The following is a 9491-nucleotide window of genomic DNA, read 5'->3' as shown; positions in this document are numbered from 1 at the left end:
TTACGGGCGCACGCGGTAGGCCGCATCTATGTAATGCTACTCGTAGGTCTATGGGGCTGAAGGACCATCTCATTTCAAACATAGACATTTCAAACAAGAGAGAGAATCATACTATCTTTGTCTTACACTAGTACTAGCACCCAAAAGAAAAGGATGTCTAGTTTTTTTTGTTCTTATTTACTGATAAGATTTGCTTGACCAACTATAAGGCCCCATACGCACGAGAGCTTAAAAAGCGTTGCGTGTGGGACGCACCCATAAGTAAGAGCGAGAAAGCGATATCTCTTTCTATAAGCTCTCGTGCGAATGGGTGGGGCCTAACATGCACGGATAATTGTGTTCTCTCAACTTAAAGCACACTCGAGCGCGAATCGCGGCGCGAAGCCGCGAACGCAAGTTAATCTAAAGCGAAATCGACTCACGCTCGCGTTCGCGGCTTCGCACCGCGTAGTCTGTAGCGGGCTTAACGTTTTGACAATTGACAATATTGACATTGACAAGCACGCGTGCGCGTCTGAAGAAAATACAAACTGACTAGAAAAAAATATATACTGATTTGATCAAGAACGTAGTGATTATATGCTCTTTGGATTTGATGTGAAAACTAAAGAAAATGCCACCGATAATGTAAGTTTCTCTAAAGAACAATAATTTATTTATAGAAAAAGTTATAGTTCGTGTAGATTGTTTGACCAATAATCAATAACTGACTTTATCATGAATTTGTTTTTCAGTCGATGACGATGCTTAGGCGCAGAAGAAAATGCTAGCGAAATATATATATATATACTCCCTGTTTAGACACGTGGAAAGAATGAGTGGAAAAAGGCTAACAAAGAGAGTGTATAAGGGAGAGGTAGAAACGGGAGTTGGGAAGGGGCAGACCTCGGCGGACTTTTTCTGATCAGATCGGGGAAATCCTGAAGAAAGGCCAGGTAGAGCACCCTAAACCGGCGAGCGTGTATGAGGAACGTTATGAAAGTGAAGGTAGCGAAAGAGGTATGACAGGATCGTAACAAGTGGAAATCCGTGGTCTCTGCCTACCCCTCCGGGAAATAGGCGTGATTATATGTATGTATGTAAGTTTGTTAAACTATCACTAACTGAATGTGAACTTCCAATATTACTTGGAACTCCGGTGGCCGTTTAAGAAGTGTAATACTCTTACGGTAGATATCGCTAGGGTCCCCTAGACCCATATAGTGGGAAGATTTGCTGACTATGGATGAGGTCTTGGTGGCTCAATTGGCAGAGCGCTGGAGTATAGATCCAGAGGCCGTGAGTTCAAGTCTCACCCAAGGCAGTAATTTTTCCACTTTTAAATTTATTCTAAGCTTAATAGCATCGATCGCAGACGTTTCTGCTTGTTAAAAACTACGTAATTATTCATACATTTACTCACACTATAGAAAAAGTGCATAAGGATTCTAACAAATATTAAAAACTTTGAAACCCGTCGACCTCACTCAAAACTTCAAAAACATTTTTTTCTTACCCTGTCTGTACCTATATTCTAGAACTTGGTTTTGTATGCAAGAATCCAAGTTTATTGACAAAAAAGACCACCACACTTTGTGCCATAAATTATGTAGGGCTCCGTGGCTCAGTTGGCAGAAGCGATTGGACCGATGTTCCAATGGTCGCAGGTTCGAGTCCTGCCGGAGGTGTAAATTATTCCATTTTTCCTTTAATTTAAAAATCTGGAGTAACGCTCGCATATGTTTCTGCTTTAAAAAAAGTTAAGTATGGGTATTAGCACATTGTGTGTGTGTGTGTGTGTGTGTGTGTGTGTTTGTTAAGATCATTTCTTACAGGTAGATGTTGCTGAATACTGAGAAACAAAAAAATCCCCCTGACTTAAAAACGAGAGCTTTCTAAAAGTGACATTATTTTCTCATAATTTGCCAATGAACCGCCATACTAGCCTGCACCACTATACAACTCATGACCTCATCTAATCTATTTTGTTTCTGTTTCAGTCATAACATATTAGAGGACACTCAAATTATCGAGGACATGGAAGACTTATTTAGAAAAGGGATAGTCATAAAATTTAGCTATCGAACGAAAGAAGAAAAGTTCTTACATTCCGCCTGGAACAAACCTCTCAGCAAGTGGCATGTCCATGCATTTCGAATAGTCAATAGTCAGTGTTTATTTGTAAAACATATGTAGGTGAATCTATTACAGTGTAAAGGATTTTTTTTTACAAACTTAAGTTGCAACGTTGCAATGTATGTATCAAGTCCTGCAAGATAAATTAGACCACACTTCCCTGTATTCGATTGAGCTAAAACTTCACATACACTCTTTAAGTTGGGTGATAACATAATACATTATATAAGTTGGGTGATAACGCAATATTATGGTACAGTCAGCTGCAGAGAAAAGGCACCCCCTGCATACAAATTTAAATTTGCATGAACGTGGGGTACCTTTTCCCTGCAGTACCATCGAATATGTGATGATGGACGCAGGAAGTGGTCATATAGGAGGTCATAGAAGGAGATAAAATAACGCAACCGAATTTGTGTCTGGATTTGTTAGAATTGTCTTGATAAGTATTAGCATAGAGTAACTTATACTAGAGCGGTACTGTCATATTAAATTTTGTAACCCCAGTAAATTCACTGCCATCTGTCGACACACTTTAAAACTAAAAATGAAGATTTATAAAAATACGATAAAATGTATTTAGATATAGATAAATGATTTTTTTTATTTGCATTAATTATTTTTATGATTTTGACCCATGTTCTTTCACTGATATGCGTTAAAATTGTTAAATAATAAACGAAACCGTCAACGCCATCTATACGACTGTAGGCCAAAACTAGTAGCGCCCTCTGAACGATAATCAAATTTTCTTGATTTTCGAGGCACGTTTTTTCCTTAGACTGTATCCATCTATTGGTATTAGTGAGGGCTAACGCGTATGAATTCGCCGCTAGGGGCGCTAGTGTAGATGGTGGTCTTTTCCATCTGCTGCTGGACAGCTGTTCTTTAGTGTTTTGGACCACCATCAACAGAGGCGCCAACTGGTGAGCAAAAAAACGATAGTCCTCCTTGCCTGTTAAAAGAATCGGCAATAAAAACTTGTATCAAAAATATCAGTTTTAACAAAATCCTTATTTCATTTCATTTATTTAACATTAAAAGTCATGTGCATTACAGAAGATGTTAGTAAAATGTAGTCAGTACATTGACACCCGGGTAGGGCACATAATGTTAGTACTTGTGAGGTACCTACAGAGGGCTACAGTTTTTGTGCTCACCAGTTGGCGCCACTGTAGATGTAAATTCTTCTATGCTTATTTTTATAAAATCAATACGACCACACTTCCCTGTATTCGATTGAGCTAAAACTTCACATACATTCTTTAAGTTGGGTGATAACATAATACATTATATAAGTTGGGTGATAACGCAATATTATGGTACAGTCAGCTGCAGAGAAAAGGCACCCCCCTGCATACAAATTTAAATTTGTATGAACGTAGGGTACCTTTTCCCTGCAGTACGATCGAATATCTGATGATGGACGCAGGAAGTGGTCATATAGGAGGTCATAGAAGGAGATAAAATAACGCAACCTAATTTGTGTCTGGATTTGTTAGAATTGTCTTGATAAGTATTAGTGAGGGCTAACGCGTATGAATTCGCCGCTAGGGGCGCTAGTGTAGATGGTGGTCTTTTCCATAGTTCGAAATGTCAAATGTCACTTCAATGACTGACAGCTGTTCTTTAGTGTTTTGGACCACCATCAACAGAGGCGCCGGACTTCCGGTTCGAGCGCCATCTTGATAGTTAGCATCGTGATTAATTACTTTGTTTTTTGCTCATTAATATTGTTTAAAGTGTAATATCGATAGCTTATTATACAGTAAACTAATGTGGTAGTGTGCAGTAAATGGTTTAACCACCATCTTGGAGTCAACGGCCGGTAGTCCACGTGCTTCTTGTAAAGTCTAGCTATCGATTTACAAGAGCTAACAAATCACCGTACACTGTCTTGTACAACCGTACAATTTTTGTCGTTTTTAAACCTCTTAATACCTTGATACTGGCGAAATAGTCCCACTGGGCTGAAGCCATAATTTTAAAAGAAGAAGAAGAACAGAGGCGCCAACTGGTGAGCAAAAAAACGATAGTCCTCCTTGCCTGTTAAAAGAATCGGCAATAAAAACTTGTATCAAAAATATCAGTTTGAACAAAATCCTTATTTCATTTCATTTATTTAACATTAAAAGTCATGTGCATTACAGAAGATGTTAGTAAAATGTAGTCAGTACATTGACACCCGGGTAGGGCACATAATGTTAGTACTTATGAGGTACCTACAGAGGGCTAAAGTTTTTGTGCTCACCAGTTGGCGCCACTGTAGATGTAAATTCTTCTATGCTTATTTTTATAAAATCAATACGTTCTAATATACACAAAGGTATTTTAACGTCTAAATGTGCCATTTTTTCAACTTGTTTAATTTTGCATATATTTTAGTTGGCAGTTTTTATAAACCACTAACATTTATTGAGCTATATCATGTTTACCATGATTAATCAAAGACGAACAAAGATTTACCACAATTATGAATAAGGAAGGAGTTAAGTAAATTCCCGATAAAAAAGCTTGAAGCCCCTAAAACTTCTTTGCATTGGACATTTTGAAAGACCTCCATCTACACTCGCGCCCCTAGCGGCGGAATTAAACGCGGTAGCCCTCATTACCTACACTAGAGCGGTACTGTCATAGTAAATCTTGTAACCACAGTAAATTCACTGCCATCTATCGACACACTTTAAAACTAAAAATGAAGATTTATAAAAATACGATAAAATGTATTTAAATATGGATAAATGAGTTTTTTTATTTGCATTAATTATTATTATGATTTTGACCCATGTTCTTTCACTGATATGCGTTAAAACTGTTTTAATGACAAACGAAACCGTCAACGCCATCTATACGACAGTAGGCCAAAGCTAGTAGCGCCCTCTGAACGAGAATCAAATTTTCTTGATTTTCGAAGCACTTTTTCCTTAGACTGTATTCATCTATTACGGAGTTATATCTATCTTTGTTACCTACTTATACTTATATTATAATCTATTGCTTGTACCAATTATAATGCCTGCATATCTAATTTAATTTAACATTTTTATAATATGTCAAGAAGCTAATAATTATAACAATAATTTGGAACCCTTTTCAAACTCAAACATATTTATTGCTCATAGTATTACAAATTACAAGAATACAGACCCTGTAAGGGCACAGCAATTTTGTTTTGCTGCAACGCACACAGCAATCCTACGGTTTTTTTTGTTTTGTTTTTATATTTTTCTTTTGTTTCTTTTATATGTGTGTATTGTGGCAAAAGGTTAGGTTAGGTTTGTGTAAATAAACTTCGTTTATTTTCTTGGCAATGGTTGTATTATTTACTCATTTATAATATTCTCTCCAGCAGCACAGAGCCGACAATCCGACATTGTTACATATCTGTATCAGAGTTTACATTAGTAAACATAGAAGACTGACAACGCCGCGAGAATTGTCATTGTTGTAAATGGAATTTAAGTTACTTATAGCAAAGACATAATTATGTAACTCCGTATAAGCAAGATAAATAGTGTAAGGAAAAAATGTGCCTCGGAAAGCAAGAAAAAGTTATACTCGAATAGATGGCGCCACACCTTTAGCCTATACTCATCTCATCAAGGGGGGGCAATATTTCTCACTTATAAGAAACTAGTTATAAGAAACATGTACAGTTTGTGCCCAAATAAACATTAAAACATTATGTCCTGTCTTTGTTTGTAACATGTATTTTTCTTTGTAGTGCACAATAAAGAATTTTATTATTATTATTCCACCTACCCAGGGTCTCAGCCAGGTATAAGTAAATTTCTGTCTCATTTACAGAGGGTTCCATTTATAGAGATGAGACTTGAGGTTATTTCAGTTATAGAGGCTTGTTTTGTCTCAGCACTAACAGAGATAATTCAGTGCTAAAGTATCGGGACCGCGCTATGAGTCAGCTATAATAGAGGTACTAAGTACCTAACAGTGACAGATTTATTACGTATAAAGCTAAAATAAAAAATAGGAATAAGCGAAACCTATTCACCTATGTCGAGTCCATTAAAGTTGCGGGGAATGCTGTTTTGTATGAAGATTGTCCGTCTTGAATGTTTACTAGTCTCTACTTGTATAGAAACATAGGTAAATAGTTTAGGTAGGTATTCGTGTGATAGTAAAACATAAGCGACATAAGTATGTATTTATTAAGCTCGCTAGCAACTCGCAAGCGCACACTCTTAGTAACAGCCGGTTTTGTGCATGATGCTAAGGAAGTCCTTGAGGAGCGCCTTCCTTAATTTCTCCCTTGATCCAAGAGAAGTTTTCTGGAAGAAATAGAAGGAAATAAGTAAAAGTAGGTTCATGTGGCAGCAACGGAGGAAATATTTTCACATGAGAACAGTATATTTGCACCCAAGATATACTAAATAATCGCCGGGAACAATCATTTGTCTTTATGTCTGTAAACAAGGCGCAGATTAGATTAGAACTGGGTGCCTTATTTAAACCTAATATTGCATTCCCAGATTATGTATCTCAGAGGTACCTAACTATCAAATAATAGGTACCTATCTCATTGCACAATACAGCCACACTCATACTTATTCAAAAGAGTAAAAGTTACCTACTAAGACAGACCTAGTGGAGCGTTACAGTTTTTTTTATGTCTAGTACTTAATTCGGTACTCAAAAGAACCTACCTTCTATTTACAGCTATTACAAATTGCTTCAATAGCTACTGGCTCACAGTAGTCTGACCAATGGACTAGTTGCCATCAGCAAGCAGCAAAGCAGCAGCAAGGTGTTATTACACCTGTTAGAGCCTAAAACAAAAAAGTATCTACCTAGATGTAAGTTTTTCAAGTAGATTTTCCCCCTTAGGTTAGGATTTGAATGTTGAGGTAAAAAGTATCTTAGTAATGTAACCTAACCTAGGTTAATAGCATAAGTAAGAGATTGTGCAACAGATATCTTATCATACTAACTTTTACATTTATAATGTGAGGTAGTATTTAAGAGTTTAGGAGCATTGTTATCGAGACGTTTGTTTGACAGACATGTAAACTTTACGAGAAACACTGCAATTTTATAGCTTTACCTTTAGGTGTTTTAGTAATCCATCACCGTTTTGACTTTTGAGGCTCGGCGTTAAGTTCGGCACATAACTGTAAATATGCGAAATGCCCGAAATTCTTCGTCTGGCATATCAGACGGGTTGTAAGAGTGTCTTGATAAAGCTATGCACGAGATTTTTAGACGCTCTTTTTCTTTAACAGCATCCGCGAGTAGGAATAATAAAATTTGACTTTCCTGCAAAGAAAACATTGACAATATATATACAGCGGAACATTGTAACTAATAACTCAATATCATAGAAAAACTGATATTTACCCGTAATTTATACCTTAAAATTGGTTTATTCAATAATTTTGCTTTCACGACAAGGCTTATCGTCACCTAAGAAGCACGTAGATAGAATTAACGAAGTTGAACTGTCAAAATGGGACAATGTGTCAAATTATCCACCGACGGCAACGACTATGTTATGCAAATTGTCGTCTGTCAAGCTCCTGTCATCTACCGCTGTCATTCTGTCATCTACCGCTGTCATTCTGTCATCTACCGCTGTCATTCTGTCGTCTATCGCTGTCATTCTGTCATCTACCGCTGTCATTCTGTCATCTACCGCTGTCATTCTGTCATCTACCGCTGTCAGATGTGGATAACTATCACGATTTCGCCCTATCACGGCCTTGTCACGCTACCATGCTAAGCCCGCAGGATTACACTTGTAAGTTTTACTTACGTAAGTAGGGACAAAGCTATTTGCTAGAATGAGACAACGATATTTATATCTCATTCTGTAGTATAGCTGTGTCCCTACTTACGTAAGTAAAACTTACAAGTGTAATCCTGGCCTAATAAAGGTAAAGATAACTGTTGCTTTCAAGCTTTCAAGTGATTAAAGATTGTTCTACCACTTATCTCACGTGGTTACTCATTTGTTTAACCCTCAGCTAGGAAAAGGGATCTTTGATGTATGTATGTATTGTACGCAATATGGGTAAATGCCTGAAATAAAAGCTTTTTATTTTTATTTTTTATTTTTTTTATTATTTAAATAAATGCTTAAGTATCCTATCATGTAAGTAATCTTCCTACTTTCCCTATCCAAATATATTGAGTGTAATTAAAGTCGATTGTCAGATTGTCACCTTTATTTTTGTCTTTAATTATATAAGTATAAATTTTATTTATTAATACTAAATTGAAATTAAATATACGAGTACATATGGGGCATTTTCTATGAAAAGGGACCTTATTGTCGATGGCGCTTACGCCGTACAGCGTCGCGCGGCATTGTATTTATATCGGAGCATCGTTTATAATGGCGTAAGCGCCATCGACAATAAGGTCCCTTTTTATAGAAAATACCACATATGTCATTAAGTAGTAACACATTATCTTACCCTTTATAATCTTACAATTTATTACCCCTAATTAACTCTTACCTTATCAAGTACCTACTTTTTTTGTCGATGGTCCTTTAATTATGTACATATGTAGGTACTTATTAATGTACCTATACTTAACCTTTCGACGCCGTGTCAAACACAAAATCAGTCATTCGCCACTGAAATTGAACTTTATGCATATATGCATGTAGGTCTATGTTGCTCTGTGTCTATGACCGATTAATTGGTCTTTAGAACCTACGGTGCGTATATATCGGTCATTGGCGTCCAAAAGGTTAAATAAGTAATAACCTAATTGTGGAATAATAAAATGATTCGTTGACCAACTTATCGCTTATGTCTGTAAACAAAGGCAAGTGTGACACGTTTGTTTAATTCAATGAGTGTTTTTACTCTGTTACTTAATTCAAATTAACTATAAGAATATTGTAGGTTTCATACATGTGCAATAAAGTAGGACATAGCTAAAATTTGTTTATTGTAGTCAATAGAAAAAGTTTTGTATGACTCATGTTAATTTAAATGTCGCCCGTTTGTACGCACAATGTTTTTCACCATAGTTTTGATTGTGGTTAAGTTATACACCGTGTTTTTTTTTTAATTCCGTTAATTTCAAGGGTGCATACCTGAGCTTAAATCAAGTAACTTTCTTAAAGACACCGGTATTCTAATTAACTCCATTTCGGAGATAATCAATAAAAAAAATTTCTGATTAGGCCCCTACGAGCGTGTACACTTGCCTTAGGGCTTGATTACATATTGATTAGTGTTTAGTACGAGTTCATACATTTGCTACTAAACTTAAGTACTATCTCGGACGGTCGATGTTCGAAATGACATTGATATGTCACAGTATTCAATTGTTTGGTTGAGTGAAATGTAATGCCCATGTTACAGCAACGCTATATGCAACATTTAATTACTTTTTATTTAAAA

General features: G+C 36.4%; 2 non-coding genes across 2 annotated transcripts; both read left to right on the top strand.

Annotated features, from left to right (window-relative positions):
• The first annotated feature begins 1230 nt into the window (after positions 1-1230).
• Trnay-aua (transfer RNA tyrosine (anticodon AUA)) lies at positions 1231-1303 on the top strand. Its single transcript has one exon. It is a non-coding gene; the product is annotated as a tRNA-Tyr (tRNA).
• A 289-nt stretch (positions 1304-1592) lies between these two features.
• On the top strand, positions 1593-1667 carry Trnai-gau (transfer RNA isoleucine (anticodon GAU)). Its single transcript has one exon. It is a non-coding gene; the product is annotated as a tRNA-Ile (tRNA).
• The last annotated feature ends 7824 nt before the right edge of the window (positions 1668-9491 follow it).

This window comes from Cydia strobilella, chromosome 9, assembly GCF_947568885.1.
Source record: "Cydia strobilella chromosome 9, ilCydStro3.1, whole genome shotgun sequence".
Taxonomy (NCBI): domain Eukaryota; kingdom Metazoa; phylum Arthropoda; class Insecta; order Lepidoptera; family Tortricidae; genus Cydia; species Cydia strobilella.
Note: the sequence above shows the minus strand (reverse complement) of the source record. Positions and strands in the feature narration are given on the sequence as shown.